The sequence below is a fragment of the Myotis yumanensis genome, unplaced genomic scaffold, assembly GCF_028538775.1.
Source record: "Myotis yumanensis isolate MYYU_CA2020_CCGP unplaced genomic scaffold, mMyoYum1.0.hap1 SCAF_8, whole genome shotgun sequence".
NCBI classification, from domain to species: Eukaryota; Metazoa; Chordata; class Mammalia; order Chiroptera; family Vespertilionidae; genus Myotis; species Myotis yumanensis.
In genome coordinates this window covers 57,231,635-57,247,244 of record NW_027223759.1, presented here as the reverse complement: position 1 = coordinate 57,247,244, position 15,610 = coordinate 57,231,635, and the positions used below count along the sequence as shown (strand labels likewise).

At 35.3% G+C, this 15,610-nt stretch overlaps 1 long non-coding RNA gene across 1 annotated transcript in view; it reads left to right on the top strand.

Moving 5' to 3' along the window:
* LOC139015686 (uncharacterized) overlaps positions 1-12,326 on the top strand; it is a 117,198-nt gene extending 104,872 nt beyond the window's left edge. The window contains exons 4-5 of the long non-coding RNA XR_011472481.1: positions 3,978-4,060; positions 11,888-12,326. This is a non-coding gene — a long non-coding RNA (uncharacterized lncRNA). The remainder of the gene's footprint in view (positions 1-3,977; positions 4,061-11,887) is intronic.
* Positions 12,327-15,610: the final 3,284 nt, after the last annotated feature.

Here is a 15,610-nt window from a genome sequence, read left to right as displayed (position 1 = left end):
ATCGCTCTCTCTCTCTCTCTCTCAGCAATTAAAAAATTTTAAAAGTACTTTATGAAGTATTGTATTCTACTTTTAATCTAGATATGAAAATCTAGAAACAATATGTGAAAAAGCAAGTGAACCCACTGTAAAATCTACCCAAGGATATGCAAAAGATACATGCTCATGCAAACCAGGTTATCAACATTAAAAATCAACTAAATAAAGACTCCCGGGTCTCTTAAGTTAAAGTCATCATCTTTGTGTTTATAAATGGTTGGTATATATTATTGATCTATGTATTTGTGAAACCAATATTTATTTACTGGACAATTAAATGTATGATAGAGTATTCAAACATATTAATTAATAATTTGTTGTAGGGCGCGGCTATAGGGTTAAGCCTCGGACTGACCTGTTGGCAAAGCCACAACCAAGTCCCAGCTTAGAGGGAACAAACCTCTTAGCATAATTAGGCTTGACCTTATGACGCTCCTTAGATCTTATCTGGGAAGCTAATGGGCTGAGGGAAATGCAGCAAGTGCTGCCAAAACAAGTGAAACTCACAAGAACATTGTAACTATGGTGACCACTACCTTGTTTACCTCTGGCTATAAAATAAAGGCTCAGCTTGCCTCTGGATCTCTCTCTGTGGCCTCAGCCAGGCACAGGAAGATCCACCTGACCCAGCTTATTCTCTTTGTGTGTATTTTCTTCATCCATTCACCACCCTCACTCAGGCTTGTGAACCCTTGGCTGAACTGGCTCGGCACAATTTGTAAAACAAATGAGATGGATAAATTTATTTTGAGAGGGCCTCAGTTCCCTTATTGATATAATGAGGTGGTTAAAATAGATGATATATATGGCTTAATATTTTAGGATCTATAAATAGGGGTACATAGGCATGAGGGTACAATAAAATGGATTGGTCAAGTTGCAGATTTGGGAAAATCAGTAAAAAAAATTCATAGATTATAAAAATATATTTATAAAGGATTAGAAGACTTAGATTAAAAAATAATAGCTAATTTTTATTGAAATGAACTAGTATGACTATGTACTAGTCATGAGTCTGAACACTTTAGACGTATCATTTCATTGAATCTATACAACAGTATTGTCAAGTGAATATTGATAGTATCCCTATTTTAGGGATGAGAAAACTGAGTCTTAGAAAAGTTAAGTAATTTATCCAGGGTCACAAAGTTAGCAAGTGGAAGTACCTAATTTGAAAGTAGGCAGTCTTCCACTAGTGTCCATGTTATTAATCAACAATATTTTCTCCTATTGAGTGTTGTGCTTCTTTTCCTTCTGATTTCCAAAAAAAAAAAAAAATGCTTATTGATTTTTCTCTCAAGCCATTTCATGATATTGATTTATAAATACTTAAGAACTTTCAATTTTGTGATAAAATGCCTATTTGATGTACTATAGTTGTTAATTTTACTTTATTTATTTATTTATTTGAACTGGTCCCATCAAAAGTGAGTAGGAATTAGCACTTAACCCTAAATTACTCTTGCTTTAGGGTCTTTTTTCTGGGTGTTAAGTTTTTGTTCCCCATTTGGGCCAAATTTCTATAATTTCAGTTGCATGTTAATTTTTTTCTTAAATGGCCTACAGTATCTTATCCTAATGATAGCTATCAGGCCCGCTGAATATGGCCTTCTGATGATTAACCTTTGGGATGCCTAGGGTCATCTTGATAGAAGGTTTAGTACTTTAATATGCAAATCTGATCATCTGGGATAGCCAAGTGGATAATCATCACTTCTCAAAATTAATGACTCACATGAAACAATTTTTTGAAAGTGTTACATTTATCCTCTCTGAGATTGATTGTCATTTATGGTTGGGATTGACTGTCTCATATATATATATATGAGACACATATACATTAGACTTCCAGCAAAGATAGCATAAGAACAGACTTTCAAAATCTACTACTTATAAGAATCAGCCAAAATGATGACTAAGAAGAAAAATGAGCGTTGATGTATTAGCAAAGAATGGTTAGGTAATGCTTCTGTATCAAACAACCCCAAATTTTTAATGGCTTAACACAACAGTACTTTATTTCTCAATCATATTCTATGTCTAACACAGCTTTGTCTCTATAACTGGTGGTGGGGGACCACTCTGTTCAATGACTGAGACTGACAGACTGATAGTCACTGTCTCCACCCACAGGTGACTCATCTCAACATAGGCTTCCACAAAAGACATGTAAAGGAAAAGAACATGTTCAATGCTATACTGGCTCTTAGGCTTCTGCCTGCACATGATACCAATCACTTTCTTACTCAATTCCTTTGTCAAAGTAAGTCACTTAGAGAAACCTAAATTCCAAGGAAGCAGTTTAAAGAAAGTGCAATTCCACCATGGTACTGGAGAGAAGGGAGCTGGAAATATTTGGTAAGCAGTTGTCATGACTACCAGAGTATAGAAGTTAGTTCTTAAGTATATGAATGACCTATCAAACTTCTAAAAAAGTCTAACAGATATAAAATGAAGGAGACTTTTGTATAACACAGAACTTCTGTTCAGGATAAGTTAGAGAATTATAACAGAAACCAACTAATATGCCCTAATTTCAAGGGAATAGAATGGCAATTATAGGAATGACATGAAAGAGATGAGAATTGAACAATTTTAGCTGGCAAATAAATATGCTATATTTTGGGGAAAACATATTCTTTTTATTAGCTACTTCTTGAGAAGTCTCATCTTTCGATTTGATGCATTTTATATATCTTTTATGTAGAACAATAATGTAAAATAGCTCAGTAAAAAAAGACTTGACAAGGTAAAAAATAGAATTAAATATACCTGCTACCTTCCATATTCTTTTGTGTTAAATACAACATCTCATTGTATTTAAATTAGTATACTTCTTATTATTGATGTTAATTTTGTGCTTCAAATTTGATTAGGCTCTGACAAACTTTTGAAACTTTTCATGATATTGAAGATAAACAGAAATGTATTGAAAAGTTTAAAAATAAGAAACAAATACTATTTTAAATGGGCCAACGGGGCACCATTGAAGAAACACCCATTATTCCCCCCCAATTCAAAATATAGTTTTTCTGTTTCTGTTTGTGATTCTAATAGAGATTTTTTTTTAAAAAAGGGGAATCATAGTAATTAGTCTGTGTAAAACATTGACCAGCTGTATTAGTGAGGATAGGCTAAATAAGCTAAATATCAAGTACTTTGCACAATAGTTGTTTTTAATTCTTATTACTTGTCAAAGGAAGACTAGCAAGGGAAAGGGGTGGGATCTCCTGTGCAGAATCACCCAGGTATCCCAGACAATGGAGCCTCCAAAATCCAGATCAAATATTACCAGTGACCATGGCCAGAAAAGAGAAGAGGACAAAGGAATTGTGGAAGAGCTGCTCACTGACTCCACCCACAGGTGACCCAGCTAATTTTCCAGCATCAGTCCTGGACCTGCTTAAGTGCAAGGCTGCAAGGAAATACAGTGTGTCCTTGGTCCTGGGAAAAAGACTATGAAATGTGATTTAATGCACATTTTTTTTTTTGGCCACACCATCCAATGTTTGAAATGAATTATGTGTTCCATCTACCTGATTTCTATTTGATGTGGACATTCTGGAAGAAAGGAAATATTTTCCAAAACTCAAGGCTTGCTTTACTTTTTTGTACTACTTAAATTCAAGTAAATTTATTGTCTATTTTGCTAAACCATGTGGAGATGTAACAATAGTATATTTCAGCCCAGAAATGGGATTTGGGGGTAAATGCAAATTAATAGTTTGAGAAACATCACATTCTGGGATCCTCACACAGATGGTCCTTGTGTAGGTCACTGCCCGAAAGAATCATCTTCTGGAATGTTCCTAGAGACAGACTGATTCACCCTATAGCTAGTTTTAAGGGGGGAAGAAATGTAAAAAATAAAAGTAAAAGATTAAAGTGTTTTCTATGTTTGTTTCCATCTCTATTTACACAATTTCTTTTCCATTCAGCCCATCACTGACTGCTCAAATACAGACTGCCCCTTTACAGCCTTCGGTTACCCAAGACCTGCCACCCAGCCCAATGCTTGCTGGTAATAATACCGTCTGATTTCCCTTTTTTTTTTCTTTCCCAAATAAAACATAGTAACTTTTTACCTATTGTCAAAATTGATCACTATAAATACTAGCAAATATGATGTGTTGATTTCAGTTGGCATCAATAACTCAATATTCCATTCCTTGAAGAAGTATGTTATTTAAAAACTGGAATCTTAGGGAAGTAATGCCTTGTATCCAAGTGATATGTTCCTTCTCGTGGATTATCAGGACTCATTTCATGGTAGATTCATAGAAGAACAATCAGACAGGAAGTCTTTCTATGATGCCTCCCTAAAGCTTATTTATTTTTAAAGTTTTGGTTTATTATTTTGTCTGAATATATTCAGTATTATTCATTTACTTATTTGGATATTTATCATTGTACTAATCAGATATTTATGTTTTTATATACTATCCACTGGCACTGTACTAGTAGCTGGGAATCCTATCTAATAAAGAGGGAATATGCTAATTGACCCTCACACCATTGTAAAGATGGCGGCAATATAGGATCATTTGTTGATTTTTTTCCTTTAGCACTTTGCATATGTCATTTTTTTGATTTTGTCTTGTATTTTTCTCATGAGAAGTCAGTAATCATGTTTGTTTTCTCTAGATGTAGAATGTCAATATTTTTCTTGCTTCTTTAAAAATTATCTTTTTTCATTGGTTTTAAACAATTTGATTATAATGTTCCTGGTGTGTCTTTCTTTGAATATTTATGGAAATAATTCATCAAATTTGAAATATTTTGGTTTTATTTTTTGTGTATATTTTTCTGCCCTTTTCTAATTCTTTTCCCTATCTTTGATTCCAACTACATATATATTAGAACACTTAATGTTATTTCATAGGTGACTTAGGGTCCAAAATATTTTTCAGCATTTTTTTTCCTCTATGTATTTTAATTTGAATATATTTTGTTGTTGTCTCAGAAAGTTCACTTTTTTTTTTCCTGAAGAATTTAATATGTTGATAAACCTATCCAGGATTTTTTAAATATTTCAAATATATTTTAGATATTCCATTTTTTTCTTTTAAAAATATCTTCTATGTCTTTATTCATTAAGTTTATATTTTCTTTTAAATCATTAGACATATTTATGAAAGCTGCTTTAAAGTTTTGTTTTCTCATTCCATCATCTCTGTTATTGCTGACTCTGTTTTTATTCATTGTTTTTCTCTTGTTTATGTTTCAAATGTTGCTATTTTTTAAAGTAGGAATATTTATGTAACATTTAGTAACATAGTAATATTTGATTGGACATTTGATTTTATGAAAGATCCATTGTTGATTATTTTGGATTTTTTTTAAGAGGAAAAGATTTGTTGGAATGCAGTTAAATTACTTGCAGATCAGTACAATTCTTTTAAGATCTTTTTTGTTTACTTGTTAGACCAAGTCTAAAATAGCTTTTAATCTAGGGTTAGTTTAAGTTTGCTTCTAAAGTGTGATCCTTCAGAGATCTCTACTGAATACCTCAGGTATTCACCAAGATCTCTTCACTGTGACTGGTAAAACCTTGTATGTCTGTTAGCCCTGTGTGACATTTGGCAATTATTAAGCTTGTAGCTTCCTGATAACTGATCTTTACTGGACCTGGTGCATATGCAGATTGATATTCAACCTAAGATTTAGCCTAAGAATTTTGGGGGTCCTTAGGTACATTTCTGGAAGTTTTTCTTTGAGGAGCTCCCTCTTTTCCAGTACTATACCCTCCAAATTCCAGCTGCATCTTCTCCTTGGGCTTCTATGTCTGTCTTCTCAAATCTGTAAACCCAAGTTTGTTCTACCCTGGCAGAAAAGCCAAGTTTATCATAGACTTTTCCTCATTTGTTTCTCTATCAGGGACCACATTCTCCTTCTTCCCAAAATCCAGTGGTTGAAAACAACTATTTCATATATTTTGTGTGGTTTTATAATTGTCTAGTTATGTATTATACAAAGTGAGTCCCATGCCATTTACTATTTCATGGATGAATGTGTAACTCCTGGATATTGAAAAAAGCTTATTTATACAGCAATGTGTCTCATGAAAAGAAGTACAAAAATTTCTTGCTGAGAAATAAAAGTTTTAAAAAATTGGACTGAAGGAAACAATCATACCATTATGATTAATCTATGCTTAATGACTACCCAGGCAAGATGGAAGTATTTCTTAGGAGTGAGTTTTATGAGTCTTTGTTTTAAAAGGGGTATATACAAATAAAGTAGTGGTGACAAGGAAGAGTAACTATTTCTATTTAAAGAAGGATTAGAGAGTGTTTTACAAAAGGAAGAAAGAAATTTGAGCCAAGTTGAAGGATAAAAATATGAAAAGTTAAGGGAGGCTGTTTTCCAAGCAGAAGAACCATGTGGAAAGACATCTATAATAACAAAAGTGTAATATGCTAATTAGACTGGACGAAGCCTGGGCTGCAGCCGCAGGATGGAGGCAGCCACCGGGGCTTCAGATCCAGACATCCTCCCCAGGCTGCGAGGGACGGATCAAGGCAGCCTGCCCGTGGTTGCAAAGGCTTACTCTTGCATGATTTTCGTGCATCGGGCCTCTAGTCTACACTAATAAAAGACAAAGATGCTAATTGACCATACCTTTGCTACACCCTAAGCCACGCCCACCAGCCAATCAGAGCGACGGTATGCAAATTAACGCAACCAAGATGGCGGCCAGCAGCCATGGAGCTGGAGCAAGCAGGAGGCTTGGTTGCCTGGGCGATGGAGGAAGCCAAGCTTCCTGCCAGCCCTGAGCCGGCTGTGGTTTCCACTAAAGGCAACAAAGTTTCAATTATAGAAGATAAACAAATCCCAGATACCTGCTTCCAGCCAGCCTCCACTGGGAGCTTGGGTGGCTCGTGGTTGTGGCCAGCCTGCAAACAGCCATTAGCCTCTCACCCAGGCTGGCCAGGCACCCCAGTGGGGACACCCACATGAAGGGGCTGTGGCCAGCCTGCAAACAGCCATCAGCCCCTCACCCAGGCTGGCCACACCCTCATGTGGTGAGGGTCCCCGCTAGGGGGCTTAGCCAGCCTGAAAATGGCCCTCTGCCCCTCACCCAGACTGGCCAGGCACCCCAGCAGGACCCCTCACCCTGAAGGGGCTGTGGCAAGCCTGCAAACAGCCATCAGCCCCTCACCCGGCTGGCCAGGCACTCCTGTATAATAAAAGGGTAATATGCAAATTGACCCTAACAGCAGAACAACTGGGAATGACAGGTCATTATGACACTCACTGACCACCACGGGGCAGATGCTCAATGCAGGAGCTGCCCCCTGGTGGTCAGTGTGCTCCCACAGGGGGAGCTCTGCTCAGCCACAAGCCAGGCTGATGGCTGCCAGTACAGCGGTGGTGGCAGGAGCCTCTCCCGCCTCCTTAGCAGCGCTAAGGATGTCCAACTGCAGCTTAGGCTTGCTCCCTGCTGGCAAGTGGACATCCCCCAAGAGCTCCCGGGCTGCCAGAGGGATGTCAGACTGCCAGCTTAGGCCCTATCCCCCAAGGAGCAGGCCTAAGCCAGCAGGTGGTCATCCCCTGAGGGGTCCCAGACTGTGAGAGGGCACAGGCCAGGCTGAGGGACCCCCTTGAGTGCACAAATTTTTGTGCACTGGGCCTCTAGTAGAGATATAAAATGGAATGGCTTGATCACATGAATTTGGGGAGAATATAGTGTAGGTTGGAGACATAAGCAAGGAAAGCCTTGATTGAATGACACACTGATAGGTTTAGACTATCTAGTTATTGAAAAGCAGGCTTTAATGGGAGAAGTTACATATTAAAATAGGTAGCACACAGAACTTTTTGCTGCCAGAGCGTGAAATACATTAGCCAGAGTCTTGGCTGGAGATGGCAGTTTTTTTTCTTCTTCTCAAAATGCAGGTAGCAAACTCCCATCAGTGATGTTTTAAAATCAATTTTACCTTTAAAAGTGGAATAGACTAGAAGACATTAATGTTCATCACATATTAAGAGAAATAATTTTTGAAACTTTTATTTCATGAATATATTCTGTTTTAATTATGTATGTGTATAATGACACATAATGTAAATGCATTTCTTCATGGTGATAGGGAAACAAATTGAATGCCACTGCTGTTGTGAAGTATAACAACTGTCTAGGTAAAAGACTATTTGGATTTAGGCAAAGCATTAACAAATGGAATATATAGGCATGATAATGAAAATGTAGAACCTACATAATTTAGAGTTTAATGAATTGTATGACTTGAGGGTCACAGAAGAATGCAGGATGGCATCTTTAATTGTTTAGCTTATGCAACTAGATGCTTGGTAATGACTTTAGCCAAGAAGATGTGTAAGTTTTGGAAGAAGCAATATCACTTCACACAAAGAAAAACTAAAAAGACACAAAGGGTAGTTAGCAAAGGACTAAAATATGCCTACATTTTTACTCAACATAAAATGTCAATGCTGTAGCTAACCTCACTTGTTCTGCCCTTGGAGATAAAAATTTACAAAAACAAAAGTATGACAGCAGAGTAACTTAAGAATAGATATACTAAGTAAAGCAACAACCTAAATAAAATCAGACATTTTCTTCTCAATATATTTTTTCTTTTTTTTCTTTGTCTTAAAAAACGTATTTAATGATGAAGTAAAGCCCATTGGATGAGTTTGATAAAATATAGAAATATAAGAAGATAGAAGAACTGTACATTATATGTAATACATGAGAGCTTAAGTCCTTGATGACATTTATCTTCACTTATGTGAGGAGATTTAATAAAGTAATTTATGAGGTCCCTTCTCACTCATGAAAAGAAATGTCATAAAAGACCTATTCCCTCATAGATTGTCCACATATTGAATATTAATCTTTATATTCCTAACTCAGTATGGCATGCTAAACTTTCAGTGGTCCTGCTTTAGAGCAAAACAAATGTAGATGCCAAGAAAATCTTAAATTTGTGGGACAGAAGAATTTAAAGACTGGTAGATACTCACGAGTCTCTCAATTTTAAACATGTATTTAGTTTCAGAAAAGAACTAGCCTTGGAAATTAAGCCAAACATCATTTTGGAAAGTTAAATTATGAAGTCAAGTATGACGTCTGTTCAGATGATGAGATGACATTTTACATGCATGGACCAGGTTTACTTCCCAATTACTTCTCTCTCAGAGAAAAAGTAATGAATTGGTGATGCGATGCAAATGTACTATTAGAAAAGCAACTCAATTAATAGAATCTATTGTATGTAATATAAATATAAAAGTCAACTACTCAAAAGATATGTTTTTTAAAAAATATATATAGTTTATGAATCAGATTCACAAAAACAGCAAAGAAAATAGAAAATCCAGTATGCTAATTGTAGCGCAATCTATTAATTTTAAAGTCAATGATAATGACAACAAATTTAATTTAAATATTAAAGTCTTTTTCATTTTAGTTAGATATTTCAGTTGCTCCTAAACATTGACTATTTTTCTCCTTTGCCTTTCATGCTTATCTGTACTTAGGAAGGGAGCTGTCTTGTCCAATAAATTTTCAGGTACATCTTCAGTTATTTGAGACATGAGCAAAATGATGTAATACAAAGCAAATTTGAAATGACTTCAGAAATTGACACAAATTCCTACAATTGACACAAAGTGACAGGTCTTTTCAAAGGAAAATTCTACTGACATTGGGTTTTGTTATCTTCCTTAAAGCAGAGTTGCAGTTCCAGCAGTGTAGGTACAGGGAAGGGAATTTTAGAGAAATGGACAAAAGAACATGACATACTTTGATAAATAGTCATTGTAGTAGGTCCATATAGATCATGAATATTTTTGTTGTTGGTAAAAATTCTAATTCAGAAATTTTCTTTTTATTTTGAAAATTCTAAAATGCTCTCATATCTGAAAATAAGGATTCCAAAAGTTTGATTCATTTCAACTTTGTCAATCAGGAATTCTTATAAGAATAGACTAATATCCTTGGGGGTTGTGGACTTTTGAAAATCTACAATTCAGAAACATTTATTTTAGATAAAAGTGACATAACAATTAGCAGAGGCAATATATGAGCTTCCATTTCTTAAATGTGCCTTGGACTCTGTCTAAAGTATAAGGTCATGTCTGATTGGTGAGTACAATGTAGAGTCATATATGTAGCAGGTACTCAAAGTATTTTAAATTGTATGATAGCTTTTAGCTACTAATTTTGTTAAGAAAAATATGAAAGGTGCAAAGGTATATAAAAGTAAAAATTAGAGATTCCCTTCTTTGGCTTATGATTTTTACAGGAGTTACTATTAATAGATCAGTTATTAAAAATGGACTGCCTTTGGCTTTTAAGAATTCATTTGAGACTCAAAGTGGAAAAGCCTATTATTTTCTTAGTTTTTTTAAAAATATGTTTTTTATTTATTTTAGAGAAAACAGGAGGTAGAGGGGGAGAGAGAGGGAGAGAGACATCAATGTGTGAGAGAAACATCAATTGCTGCCTCCAGATGGATGTGCATCCAGACCAGTGATCAAGCCCACAACTTGAGCATGTGCCCTGACCAGAAATCAAAACAGTGACCCTTCAGTGCACTGGATGACACTCAATGAACTGAGCCACATCAGCCAGGGTTCTTGGTTTTGTTTTTAATATCTGTCTCAGCATAGAGTTAATTAGTGTACTAATGTATCTAATTGTAGAAATAAATTATTTCTCTTTTCATATGCATTGCTAAGATTTTGGGATAGAAAAATTTCATGAGTGGAAGTGAAAAAAAGAATTACTCCAAAAGGGAAGTGAAGTTGGTTATTTTTGTTTACATATATATTATGAGGTTGATTCTACAGCATTAGAAAATAGAGATATTTGTCAATTGTTTGCATAACCATATACTAAATTGATGCTTAACAAAATTAGGCTGTATGCAGATTTCTAAGAACCATTAACATTTGTTCTTATATCAGATCTTTGCTGACTGGGGGACCAAAGATGCTATGTTGTAGCTGTTTACAAAAATGATTAAAAACATTGTTTTCCTATTATTCCTATGATGGCCACTCTTTTACAGTTATAAGGATATAAGATATTCCAAGAGTGCAATGTTCCTAAGTATAGGCATGTATGCTGATGAAATGTATAGAAGAAAGAGGTAAATGTGAGAAAATTGAAAATTGTGTACTCTAAAAAGTGTACAATGAAATATATTTGACATGAGACTTTGAAAATATTTCATATGAAAGGAAAGTTACTTTACCATCAAGATCCAGAGAAAAAATAAAACTTTACAATATGAAAGCAATTTGAAAACATTTATTTTATGTATAATAAATTTTTGGTAAGGAGATGAAAACAATAACAATAATAGTATAAGATAAAAATGTTGCTAAATTCAGGTAAGCGAAGATGAAAATCAGTCTGGAAACATTATAAAGAAACCTAAAATGTATTAAGTAATAAAGAGCAAAATCTAAACTATGGAAGTAGAATGTTGATGTTGTGGACAAACAACAAAGATATAGGAAACATAAAAATGGAATAGAAAACATAAAAAAAGAATCAGTCAGAAATAAAGAACACATTAATTAAAATGAGAAATATATTAAAGGGAATCAATAGTAGAATAGATGAAGCAGAGGATCAAATCAGAGATTTGAAAGATAAGAAAGCAGAAAATTACACAATTAAACAGCAAAAAGAAAATAATAACCACAAAAAATGAGATAATATAAGAAGTCTCTGAAACAACTTCAAGCCTATCAACATTTGCAATATTGAGGTGCCAGAAAGAGAAGGGAGAAATCAAGGAATTAGAAACCTATGTGAAAAAATAATGATGGAAAACTTCCCTAGGTACTTATTTTTTTTTTTTTATTTTTGCAGCCACTGTGGAGAACAGCATGGAGTTTCCTCAAAAAACTAAAAATGGAACTCCCATTTGACCCAGTGATCCCACTTCTAGGAATATATCCCAAGAAACTAAAACACCAATCAGAAAGGATATATGCACCCCTATGTTCATAGCAGCACAATTCACCATAGCTAAGATCTGGAAACAGCCTAAGTGCCCATCAGTAGATGAATGGATTAGAAAACTATGGTACATGTACACCATGGAATACTATGCTGTTGTAAAAAAGAAGGAATTCTTACCATTTGCAACAACATAGATTGAACTGGAGAGCATTATGCTAAGTGAAATAAGCCAGTCAGAGAAAGATAAATATATCATCTCATTCATTTGTGGAATATAATGAACAACCTAAAGTGATGAACAAAAACAGATCCAGAGACAGGGAAGCATTGATCAGACCATCAAACCTCAGAGGGAAGGTAGGGGAGGGTGGGGGTAAGGGGGAGAGATCAACCAAAAGGACTTGTATGCATGCATATAGGCCTAACCAATGGACACAGACACCAGGGGGGTGAGAGCATGAGTGTGTGTGTGGGGGGGATTGGGGGGATAAGGACATATATGTATACCTTAATCAATAAAGAAAAAAAAAAGAAAAGAAAACTTCCCTAACCTGTTGAAGGAAATAGACATACAAGTTCAGGAAGCATAGAGAATCTCAAACAAGGTAAACCAAAAAAGGCCCACACCAAGAAACATCATAATTAAAATGCCAAAGGTTAAAGACAAAGAAAGAATCTTAAAAGCAGCAAGAGAAAAGCAGTTAGTTATCTAAAAGGGAGCTCCCATAATACTTTCAGCTGATTTCTCACCAGAAACTTTGTAGGCCAGAAGGAATTGGCAAGACTTACTCAAAGTGATGAGAAGCAAAGATCTGCAACCAAGATTATCCAGCCAAATTGTCATCTAGAATCGAAGGTCAGGTAAAGAGCTTTCCAGACAAGAAAAAGCTGAAGGAGTTCATCACCACCACACTAGTATTACAAGAAATGTTAAAGGGTCTTCTTTAAGAAGAAGAAAAAAATGAATTATAAAATGGCAATAAATATATATATATCTATTAATAATTACTTTAAATGATGAAATCTTGCCATCTGCAATGATATGGATGGACCTAAAGAGTATTATGCTGAGTGAAATAAGTCACACAGAGGAAGACAAATGCCATAAGATTTCATTATAATGTGGATTCTATAAAGCAAAATAAACAAACAAGCAGAACAGAAACAGACTCATAGATAGAACATTTTGATAGTTGAAAGATGGGAAGGGGTTTAGGGATGGATGAAAAAGGTGAAGGGATCAAGAAGTACAAATTGATAGTTACAAAATAATCAGGGGGATGTAAAGTACAGCATAGGGAATATAGTCAATAATATTTTAATAACTATGATAGTGTCAGATGGGTACTGGATTTATTTGGATAACTTAATAAGTTATACAATGTGCAATCACTGGGTTGTACCCCCCAAACTAATATAATATTGTATTGAAAAATAAAAATAAAGCAAAAAACCCCCCCAAAAAATAAAGAAAAAAGTATAAAAATAAAAAAGGACAAAAATATGTCAAGTAAATAAAAAATAAAATATACATTTTAAAGTTATATACAGTACATGGGACAAGGAGATTAATCTTATTTTGTCAAAAGGTATTCTATGAAAAAAAGATATAATGTGTGTATGCATGTAAAAACACAGCAATGAAGCAGATGTAGAAGGATTAAATTGGAATATATTAAAACAAGGTTTGTTTTTTCTTTGTGTGCTTTGTAAAATCCATATTCTTCCTTAGCTGTTGACTCAGTTGCATGTATAAGAGAAAATTGTATTAGAAGAGAATGTATTATGTAGAGTAAATTGTATTAGAAAAGGTATCAAGTTAGCAGAAACAAAAAGGTTTGTTAAGGAAGAGTGGATATGTTGGAGGAAGATTCTGAAGAGACAAAATAGGGAGGAGAATTCAGCAGGACTGTAGTTTTTATTTTGTTTTAAATCACATTTGAAGTTTGATCATGTTGAATGTTAAGTCATGTAGAAATTTTACAGAATCTCTAAAAATTCTAAGTTCCCTCAAAAGCTTGAAATTGTTTAGATCAGCAGGCTTGAAGAAGTTTTATAAGTTATATGTCAAGAGACTTATAACTGTGAGCCTGAGATTGACTTTAACAGAAGAGCCAGTGCTAACAGGAAGAGCAAGCCAGACCAGGTGGACGATGAAAGCAGAGCATGGAAAAGTCCAGTTGTGCTGCCACTAGAGTGGAATAATATATACATTCCCAGGAGCTCAGATCTCCCCGGAAGAAGAGAAGGAAAACCATGGTTAGAGGAGAAAGAAGTAAGTTTCCTCATACATATTCTGGAGAGTCTAAATTTGACCTGGAGGAGTGCACATTCCGCTAAATTGGCAAGTTTTCAGCATTGGGGAAATAGGCACTTGAGAAAGAAATTAGTTTTAGTTAGGGAAGAAAAAAGTTAAATTTCTTATACACCTAAGTTGTAGATGTAAAAGAAAAAAATCACTGCATAAAAACGAGACATTAAAAATCAAATGGGAAGATGGGACATAGCATGATGAATATGAATAGGGAATATTGGAATGATAATGATGATGATTAAATTTGCATCCTATAGAAAAAATTTTTTAAGTGTTCATGGAACATGTACATAACTTCAATAAATCTAAACAAAAACAGGACTGTCCACATTATCTGGGCAGTACTTAACAACAATAGAATAAACAAACAATCCCCATGACAATTATAAAGTGCAAAACTTCAAAACAGTTCCTGGGTCAAATAGAAAGTACCCACGGGTGTGGCAGGTTTGCTCATCCAATTTTAAAACACATTACAAAGCTACAATAACTAACATAGGGTGATATTAACTAAAAAAAGACAGATTATCTGGAAGAGAATACAGAATACCGAAACTCATTCAAGAATAGGTATGCAACATTTTGTATATGATCGGGGGGTATTTTGAATCAGTGACGGGGAAAATGATTGTTCAATGAATATTCTTGCTCTAATTGTATGAATATTGGATAAAATTTAGATCGCTACTTACCACTAAATTTTAAATACATAACATAGTAGGAGATATATAAATGATTATTTTAATAATACTGGTATTAAAAGGCCATTTTAAAATTGTGATATCAAAGAAAAAAAATGCTGAAAATAATACCTTTTCTGCTTATTATATCTATAATAATAAAAGCATAATATGCTAATTAGACCAGACAGCCGAACAACCTTCCGGCCGTCATTCCAGACATCCTTCCTGATGAAGTCATGGTGGTAGGGGCTGAGGCAGAGGTGGTTAGGGGTGATCAGGCAGTCATGCAGAGTGGTTAGGGGTGATCAGGCAGGCAGGTGAATGGTTAGGAGCTATCAGGCAGGCAGGCAAGTGGTTAGAGATGATCAGGCAGGCAGGCAGAGGGGTTAGGGGTGATGAGGCAGGCATGCAGAGTGGTTAGGGGCAATCAGGCAGGCAGGCAGGTGAGCGGTTAGGAGCCAGCGGTCCCAGATTGCAAGAGGGATGTCTGACTGCCAGTTTAGGTGTGGGATCAGGCTTAAACCGGCAGTTGGACATCCCCCAAGGGGTCCCAGATTGTGAGAGGGTGCAGGCCAGGCTGAGGGACGCCCCCCCTCCCCCCTCTTCACAATTTTCGTGCACTGGGCTTCTATT